General features: G+C 30.5%; 1 long non-coding RNA gene across 1 annotated transcript; it reads left to right on the forward strand.

Annotated features, from left to right (window-relative positions):
• The first annotated feature begins 318 nt into the window (after positions 1-318).
• Positions 319-8334, forward strand: LOC148277200 (uncharacterized). The gene is made up of 4 exons (XR_015823558.1): positions 319-379; positions 1293-1473; positions 4913-5165; positions 6380-8334. It is a non-coding gene; the product is annotated as an uncharacterized LOC148277200 (long non-coding RNA).
• Positions 8335-9786: the final 1452 nt, after the last annotated feature.

Raw genomic sequence — 9786 nt, forward strand, 5'->3', positions numbered from 1 at the left:
GAATACCATATAAGAATCTTATATTTTGGGAAAATATTTTAATTGATAAATGAAAATTACATCGTCTGAAATTCCATTTTCGCACCTTGAGAAATCTGTTTCTGTGTCAATAGAACAGACAATTAAAAGGTCATTATTAGTACCTATATTCATATATTTATTCATCGCTGTTTTTTTTAATATGAAGGTATTTATGAATGCGGTTATATTTAAGTATAATCAGGATTTCAATAATTTCATTAATTGACTGATAAAAAAGTCAGCTTATCTAATAGGTACGTGTTTTGATAATTTAAATTATTGACTGAATGTGATTATAATTCAGACAACATGATTGTGTACATGTTATTTTGGATATTTTGCTTACAAATTTCACATGGTAAGTGCAATATTTTTAACTACATAATTAATGACACATTGTTAGTCACATCAAAGATGATTGAAATGCTTTGAATTTGCGTGAAAATATTTTTCATGTAATTGGTTAGTAGTTCTATACAAGATGGTAAGAATTTTATGAGTTTTAGAACAAGTTCCGTAACATTGATTCATTTTTCATATTAGTCTTTCAGAAACATTTAACTATAACTTTTTCAGCCATGTAGAAAGTTTGTATTAGTTATTTTACAAGTGTTAACTACTATTGTTCTCATTCTTAAGGGTAGGGTTCAGTGCTATACAAGCTTCTGACGTCACTGCGACCCTTAAAGGTCTATTGTAATAGGTCCCCGTGAATAGTTCTCGCCCTCCAAGCTCAGGTATTTAAAGAGCCTGGCTACTTTGTGGAAGGCGAACGTTTTTATATTGCTAAATCTCCCCCTGCAACCTCAGATCCGTAAAGCATTAGCCTATTAGTTAGGGGGCGAGGTCTTAAACATTCTCAGGTTCAAGCAGTGGCCCCCCGAGGTTGCGGCTTCTTCTTGCGTCAACTACTAAACAGTATTGTGTTTTAATTTGCTTGAAGAAAATCTTATTGTCCTTTTTTTCCCATAGAGTCTTTATTCAATAAAAAAAACACATTAAAAAAATATTAATACAGTATAAAGAAAACAAAGTATTAAAATATATTTTGTCCGGATAAACTATTCAATAATAGTTTGTCATCGGGTGCTCAGACATTAGTTTTAATTAATAATCAAATAAAAGAGTACAGGCGTAATACTTCATACGTATAAAATAATGAACTTATATTATTTTGTTTTTGATGCTTTGAAAAATATTATTAAGACGATGTACTATACATAGTTCAATCTATTTTTGTCTTTTAATAAATCCGTTTTTACGCATTTCAGCTGAAGAATTTTCCTCGGTTTCTGCAGAGAAAATATTCGGTGGATCTCTCGTAGATATAAACGAGTCTCCTTGGACGGCATCAGTTCATGAAATAGTCGCAAGTGGTGGAACTAAATTCTTATGCTCTGGAAGTATTATTACTCAGACTGCGGTAATCACAACACGTTTTTGCATTACAAAGTAAGTAAAAACTGATCGTACCATCGACATGAAGTTATCATAAAGTCCGATGGAAAAAAAGCTTCACTGATCAATCATACAATCAAACCAATTGCAACTATGAAATCAACTTTTTTACTCTCCTGTTTCATTTTCAATAAAAATAATTTATCTTTCTTCAGTTTTCAATTGAAAAATGCAAATGCTCTATTTAATTTTGTATTATTCATTAAATAGTAAAAATATCATCAATCGCACCCCCCAAAAGTACACTGTCAAAAGTCTGAATTAGTCTGTTTTGAGATATGAATACCGCTTTACCATATTTTTTCCCCTCCTTATGAGACTAACGTATCTCTACGATTTTTTCTATTGAGATTTTTTTTATTTTTTTTTTCACTAATAAATTTCATAAAATGTACATGTTTTTTTTAAATTCTATACATACCTACTTTTACACAACTAGTAAATGTTATCACCGTAACTCTCCAAAAACAGAAACTAACTCTTGTGCTTGGAGAGTGACTTACACTGTTGTAGTTGTTTTTTTAAGAGTTTATATAATTTTAAATACAAGTACATTAGAGAAAAAAAAACAAAGGATATATATAAAGAAAAAATGAGTTATAATAATTATCATAATAATCATGGTTTATTAACAAAAAATATAATTTCTTTATCTACATACAAACTTAGGTAAAAGATTTCTCTGGATTATGTCTCCCTAAATAGGTACATCCTGTTTTAAGGCAGACATTTTCATCCAAAAATAAACAATAACAAGACTACCTACAAGCTAATTTATTAAAGAGTAATACTTTATATAAATTCACTATTTATTGTTTTAGAATGTTTTTGAGTAAGTTTTCTGATTTTTGTCTACCTAAATCCGGTAACCATTTTTTTACAAATATAATTTAATTGAATTTGGGTCATGGTTTTGTTATTTTTGGGTAACAAATTGAATATTTTGGGGCCCAGAAACCTAAAATTTATTTACCCTAAATTAGAGTTGGTGGTAGACCCATGACCCATCCTTTAGTTTGACTTCTGGTAGTGTGGGAGTTTTCCTTTTGAAATTTGGTAGAAAAATTTGCTTTCACAAATATAATTATTCTAATTGCCTTTTATTTAATATTTCGAACTCCTCAAACAACTTGATACTTGAGTACCTGACAAACTTTTAAAAATTGTTTTAATAATCGATTTTTGAGCAGATTGGAGATGTTATTAGTGCCTCCCCATCCTACTTTGCCATTAGTTATAATAGTGTTACATAAAAAAAAAGAGTTTGAGTTTAATTAGGAATAAGATGTTCAGTATCAACTTGAAGATATGGGAAAGTTTTCAATTTTTTTCTGTTATATATTCTATGTGTTATGTTCATTTAAAATATTTATCAATAATTATTCCCAAATATTTTATATATTGTACTGATTCAAGTATTTCAGAGCACATACTGCAAAATTTACTATTCCATATTGTAAATAATATTTTATAAATATGAATTAATACATATTTATAAAATATTATGCCTGTGCATATTTTTTATTTTTTTTAAATATGAAGGTTTTACAATTTAAAAAAATATATAATTTTTTTTTTTTATTATTCGGTTTGTATTTTTGTTTCTAACTTATTTTACTCAATATTATTTTATACACCTGCCAAACTCAGGTGCCTGACACTATTTTTGCTTTTTTCCAGAGCACTTTAATCATTTTTTAACCACAGACGATGGAATATGTCGTCGGGTCAATGCCAAGGTCGCAAATGTGCAAAAAAATAATTTTGAGATTTAAGACAAAAACATCAGTTTGAAGTTTAAAACTTGTGTCATAAATTAATTTGTATTGTTACTAAACTAGTGTCGAATAGTTCAATATCTCAAAAAATCTCTTAATTAAGATGATTTATTAAAAACAATAATTACTCAGCATTTGACTTTATTTTAATCAGATTATGGATTTGCTGAGAATGCATCATTTGTATTTTTTTAGTTTTAAATGTTTATCTTTTATTATTTTTAATTTATTTTACCATGGTTAAAATGAATTCCGTTTTTTTTTAGATTTTAAATGATTTGAATAATATTTTTGTTAAATAAAAAAGAAAAGGATAAATAATAAAAAAAAAACATTACATTCAGTCAAAGGCGCTGGAAACTTAAATTGACCGCATTCGCTATTTTAGCGTAGTTTAACAAGGCAAACAAGTAAAAATATATTTAATGCCAAAGTCTAGATTTTTTTTTAGAGAATTTGGCATTACATAGATGGGTCAGATTAGTGAAACGATAGGTGGTCAGACCGCGATTTTGCTACTCAATTTTAAATTGGCTGTTTTGATAGTGCGTGCTCCGTATAAAATGAACTCACATGGTATATTTCACTCAAAACTGCCAAAAATGGAGATTCGCGACTTTGACATTGGCACAATCAAATATTCGTAGCATCACGTTTGATCGTTATGAAAGTTCCTTAGAGAATAAGGGCACAAAAGACAATGAGAAAGTTCAGTATATCAATAGCAATAGACTTAAAGTAAGCCAAAAAAAAACTTTTATGTATCGTATTATCAGCGCAATGGTTTTTGAAAATGTTGTTTTTCTGAAATAACTCCGTATGTGGCGTCTCAAGTTCTCTTCCGCTTCTTCTCGGTCAGTTCTGCCGATTGATCCGACGAATTATTAATAAATTAAGGCTCGTTCCATCTGACATCAGCAGTTATGCATGTACATTAGGGTGGGCCGATTTTGCATGAAGTTTCTTATTCTTTTAGACGTCAAAGTTAAAGGGGTCTAAAAAGTTGCATTTTGGATCACATTGAACGTAAAAATTATTTAAAAAAATATTCCGTACTAATTTTGGCCCTCAACCGAGGTTTGAAATTTATAACTGTCTGAACATTTTGTTAATTATCAAAATCGATAAAATTATTTTTTTGTTAGTAAAGGTATAACTTAATCACATTACAAATTCAAATGCGTTTTAGAACTACCGAAACGCAATAATTTTACACTCCGCGGAACTGATTCCGTTGAGCGCCTGGCTAATATTGACGAAAACAATGGTTCATTTAAACATTCTACCCATTTATTACAAAACAAAGTGCAACTCACGCCCTTTAATGCTTATTTAATAAGGTTCAATGCACATTATAAAATTTAAATTGACTGATTTTCTTACTTAAATACAAAATGACAGCCGGTTTAGCGTGAAAATTTGACTTTTAAAAAAAATTCAAGCTCTGGTTGAGGGCCAAAAGTAGTAAAAATTTTTTTTTTAAATATTTTTTGCATTCCGAGTGATCCAAAGGGCAACTTTTCAGGCCACTTTCATTTCAAAATTCGGAAAAAATAATTATCGCCCCACCCTAATGTACATAAGCGTAGGTCTGGTAGGGGTATACGGCGTCTGCTGTAACATCATTGATTGATAGTACCGTGTTTTTATTTCAGTTTCAGAACAGCAGACTTTAAAGTAAGACTGGGCTCAACATCGGTTTATAATGGTGGTCAGTTTTATTCAGTTATAAATAATGCCACTCGATATTACTCCCCTTGGCCAGAAAATAGTATTGCTCTCCTTCAACTTGAAAAGACCATAATTTTAGGACCTGCAGCGTATCCTATAGCATTGCCAAACAAAAATCAAGGAGTACCCTACGGATCAAACTGTGAGATAACTGGTTTCGGAATGACATCGCCTACAGTGAGACAATATTTATTTTAATTACAACTTTTTTGGTTTATTACTCAGCGTAATAATTTTCTAGAGAAGCCCTTAGATCTATTGCATAGAACAAAGGCGATAAAAAATTTTGGTTTGGTTTTTGTTTGGTTTTTAGTGTAATGGACGTGTTCGGTAATGTAATTCACCACTGGTATTGGGCCTTCTGGCCTGTTGTGGCGCAAAAAAAAATTATAAAGCATAGTCTAAATGCAAGCAAAAAAAAATGTAGAGACGATTCAGAATACCACCCCTGGAATATTCTCCAACTCATGATTAATTTTAAATATATTTTTTTATTCAAAATAACACTCGGTTGAATATTAATTAACTTATTAAGGCTTTTTAGGATCTGCCCATGTCAAGCCATAATAATAAATAAAAAAAAATTCATGGTAAAATCAATAAGATTAAATGATAATTATAATCAGATTTAAGTATTAAAAAATACATCATACAAATTTAGATTTATACAAATTCAAAGTTACAAAATAACAGTACTATTGAAATCAACAAAATTATAGTATAATAGTAAAATTTAGTAGTATTAAAAAAAACATAATAATAGTATCATTGAAATCAATACAAAAAAAACATATAAAAATAGGAGTAATAAATAATATGCCAAATAGTAGTAGTAGAGTAAAAAATTAAATAATACAAAAATACATAATGAAAAAAGATTAAAATATCAAGATACACAAAAAGCAAATAAAAGTAAAAGATGGAAGGAAAGCAGATGTGTCAATTTTTGCTAATTGCTAATCTCGAACTTTAAAAAAATTGACAACCTCGTCCCTGTCGATGTGCAACAACCAACTGCAAACATTTTTAAAAAATACATTGGACTTGTGGAGTTCTTTATGGCTACCGGAAGTTGATTAAACAATTTCGGAGCCAGGAAGGTAAAGTTTCTTTGAGCTAGCTTTGAGTGAGTGGTAGGGCCAAGGTAATTAATCCTTCCTGCTGATCGCGTCTATATATTTTGCTGTGGACAAAGTTTTTTCTAGGTTTGAATGCAAAATAGTCACATTTGTCTCAAGAAAAGAAAGTGAGCTTAAATTTAAACGTTCGCATCTAAAAAATCCAGTTTTTTAACACTATTCGCGCATACTTTGGTATTTCACTCGAGATGCGATTTATGATAAAAATATTTTCTTTGTCGCCAAGTTTTTCAGCGGTGTTTTATTTTGCAGGTTTTACCGACAAAATTGAATAAAATGAATACAGAAATATGGCCAGACCTAGAAATGTGCGAAGAGTATTCCGAATATTTTGCTGACAATATATTTTGCGCTGGAGGAATAGGAGAAATGAGTCCTTGTAGATTTGATGACGGATCGCCTGTTGTAGTTGATGAGGTCCTGGTTGGAATAACCATATTCCCCGATGGTTGCATATTTAATAAGGTTTCAACCTTTTTATCAATATCAAGCCAAGTGGAATGGATAGAGAAGATTATCAAATCAAATTTCTCCAACGAAGTGGATCAATTACAGTAATAAATAATCAATATGATAAAGTTAAACTTATTTTGTAAGTATGTATATTTAAATCATTGTACAGCTTCAATCTCTTGTACAATGAGTTTTGGGACTCTGTTTTTCTCCTCATTGGTAATCTTATCTTTTTTTTATCTCTAGTTTCATATTATGTATGAAATTTTTGCATAAAATTGTTTATATTTTTTATTTTATACATAAAAATTGCCATATCACATTTAATTTGTTTTTTTTACTGTGAGCAAGCCAATTTCTTTGTGCAATCTTTTAAAATTTACTTACATACTTATCAGGTCCGGATTTCAGACCTTACAACTCCAGTATGCAGCGACAGATATCGCCTTGTCAGTGGCCATTCTCAAATCATTATCATCACAAGTTAACTGTATTTATGGACACCGCAGCAGATGAGAATCATCCTACACCTCTCCACAATCGCAGTTCATGTCATCTTCCTCCATAAAACCCCACCTATACACTCCTACCATTAGTCTATTGAGAAGTTTCCACGGAGGGAAGCCCAAATTGTGAGCGGTGTTTGTGCTTTTAGATGGCATTATCCAGAGCCTATCGCCGAGTTCCTCTCCCCACAAATCCTATCTGCGTTTTTTGGCAGAGTCCCTAAGTCAGTTGTAAACTCCTCGATTTCAGTCTCGGAGGAGTCATTTGATGGTCATGTAGGGGGTGTCTAGGGTCATGGATCTGTTTGTGCCTCTCTGTGTCCGCTGCTACATTTCTCCTTATGTTGGGTGGAGTGATTCCTATAATAGAATAAAGTTTGTGCACCGTTGTGAGCCTCAGGCAGCCGGACACCAGTCGCGCCATGTCACTTATAGCAATATTCACTTGTTTGGCGTGTACTGACTTCACACAAACCTAAGGCAGAAGTGCGGAATACTTCCCAAGATGAACCGGTGAGATTTCGTAATATGTTATTCCTGGCGGAGACTTTCTCAAACATTATTATGTATCTTTTTTGGGTGATACCGTGTATGTTGGATTTGATCCGACGTTTCGGCTACCATTGCAGGAGCCATCTTCAGGGAAAACTGTGTGTTTTATAGAGAAATGTATGGGTTTATGTACTAGTAATTTGTACCGTGTCACAGTCAGCAGTAGGCACATTTCTAGTTTTGTAGGAAATAATAATTATGTTTATGTTCTAGTAATTTGTACCGTGTCGCAGTCGGCAGTAGGCACATTTCTATTCAATTCTCTTCTTTGCTGTGCGCCCTGTTTGTCCAATATACACTTTATCACATCCTTGGCAACTTAGATTGTACACGACTTCAGTTTTCAGAGGATTTTTATCTTTTGGGTTTACTAAATGGTCTTTTATTTTTCCCACAGTCCCAAACGTTGTTACAATATTTTGTTTCTTCAGTACTTTGGCTATCCTGTCAGTTACATTCTGTACATATGGCAGGTATGCAGTCCCTCTGGTAATATACATATCCCTCTAGAAGAACAAGGAAGAAGAACCAAAATATTCCTCTAATATACTCAGTATACCCTTATTGAATTTTAATTACTCCACTTATTTTGGCTTGTATAGAAATCCACAAACATAAAATAGCAATCATTTTTAGTATATAAGGAAACTTTGTAAATATTTAAGTTAGTTTGTTTGAAAATGTCCTAACAAGACGAAACGCGTCACAATATACCCTTTGTATATTTTGTAAAAAATAAAGTAGAATTATAATCCAATAAACTTGTTTTATTTTGGATGCATTACCAAATTAATTAGATTCTTGTTTTTAATATATAAAAAAACTTATGTTTTCACGTTTATCATTTGTTAAAGTCAAAAACATTCCAACTGTTGTTGCGATTTGATAATTCACTTATTTTTAGATAACAGAATACCGAGAATGAATATGCATCATATTTTAACATATTTAGTTTATCTCTGCCTTACTTAAAAAATAAAGTGACCAACATATTTTTATCAAAAAGAGCAAATCAACTTCAGGAGATTAGGTTGGAATAGTTATAATTTGATTAATGAATGTATTTTGTTATTGTAAAATTTCTTTAAAATTCTTTCAAATAATTTATAATGTGTAAAGTACGAGTATATTAATATTTTACACTCGATTTTTTTATATTTTAATTTTTAAGCACTCTTTATACCACATATATGCAAATGGCAGAAATGCCGTATATAAATAAATAAAAAAAAATCACGAAAGTGCTATTATCTCAGTTTCATTTTTATATGGCTGGCTGCTTTCTGCTAAACTACGTTCATTTAATCCACATAATTTATGGCTAAATTATAAATATAATATTGTATCCTTTGGGTAAATTTTTTATCCCAATATTAATATATATTTTTTTTCGATTTTTAGTTAACAATTTATTCACATCCTGTTTGAAATACCTCCTACATCATAATTAATATTTTTTATCACTGTATCATAATTATCTCCTGATGTGTAAACTACTATAATACATTTGGATAAATCAATTAAGTACATCCAAGTAAATATAATTATTGACAATGCTTCTTCTGATTAATGAAAGATGGATCTTAATGTGTTGCAACAGAGATAAAAAGATTTTTGAGTAGGGAATAAGGAAGTCTAGGCATTCAGTTTTATGGTGGATGCTTTCAATGTTGACTTTTGTGAAGTAAAAGAGCGCTTTATTGATGTTTGAACTGAATGGTTTAGGTGGTAGGAAGAAATTGCCTTAAGGCAATATGCCCTCCCTTATATATGTATATATATATATTGTATATTTCATATGTTAAAAATGCTTTTTTTCGTAGGACTTTTTCATTAAGCAATACAAAATTTAAAGATATAGATTACACAAACATCACTCTGTCAGATTTAAAATTTACACTAAAAATGCATTATGTAACTTAGTAGACATTATAATATTAAATATATACATCTCCCTTTCCCTCCTTATCCTCTCTTCAAGCATTCGTGTTTCAATCCCGCCCAATTAACGATAATTTACTGTTCCTAAAAAAATATATAAAATCATTGAATATTGAAAAATATTTACGAGTACATGAAAATAACATTTTCATATGCATAAACTTATATGTATTTATTTTATATGTGATATATTTTCTTTTCTAACTG

Source organism: Micrasema longulum, unplaced genomic scaffold, assembly GCF_059751315.1.
Source record: "Micrasema longulum isolate JH-2025_06_02 unplaced genomic scaffold, ASM5975131v1 h1tg001071l, whole genome shotgun sequence".
In the NCBI taxonomy this organism is placed as follows: domain Eukaryota; kingdom Metazoa; phylum Arthropoda; class Insecta; order Trichoptera; family Brachycentridae; genus Micrasema; species Micrasema longulum.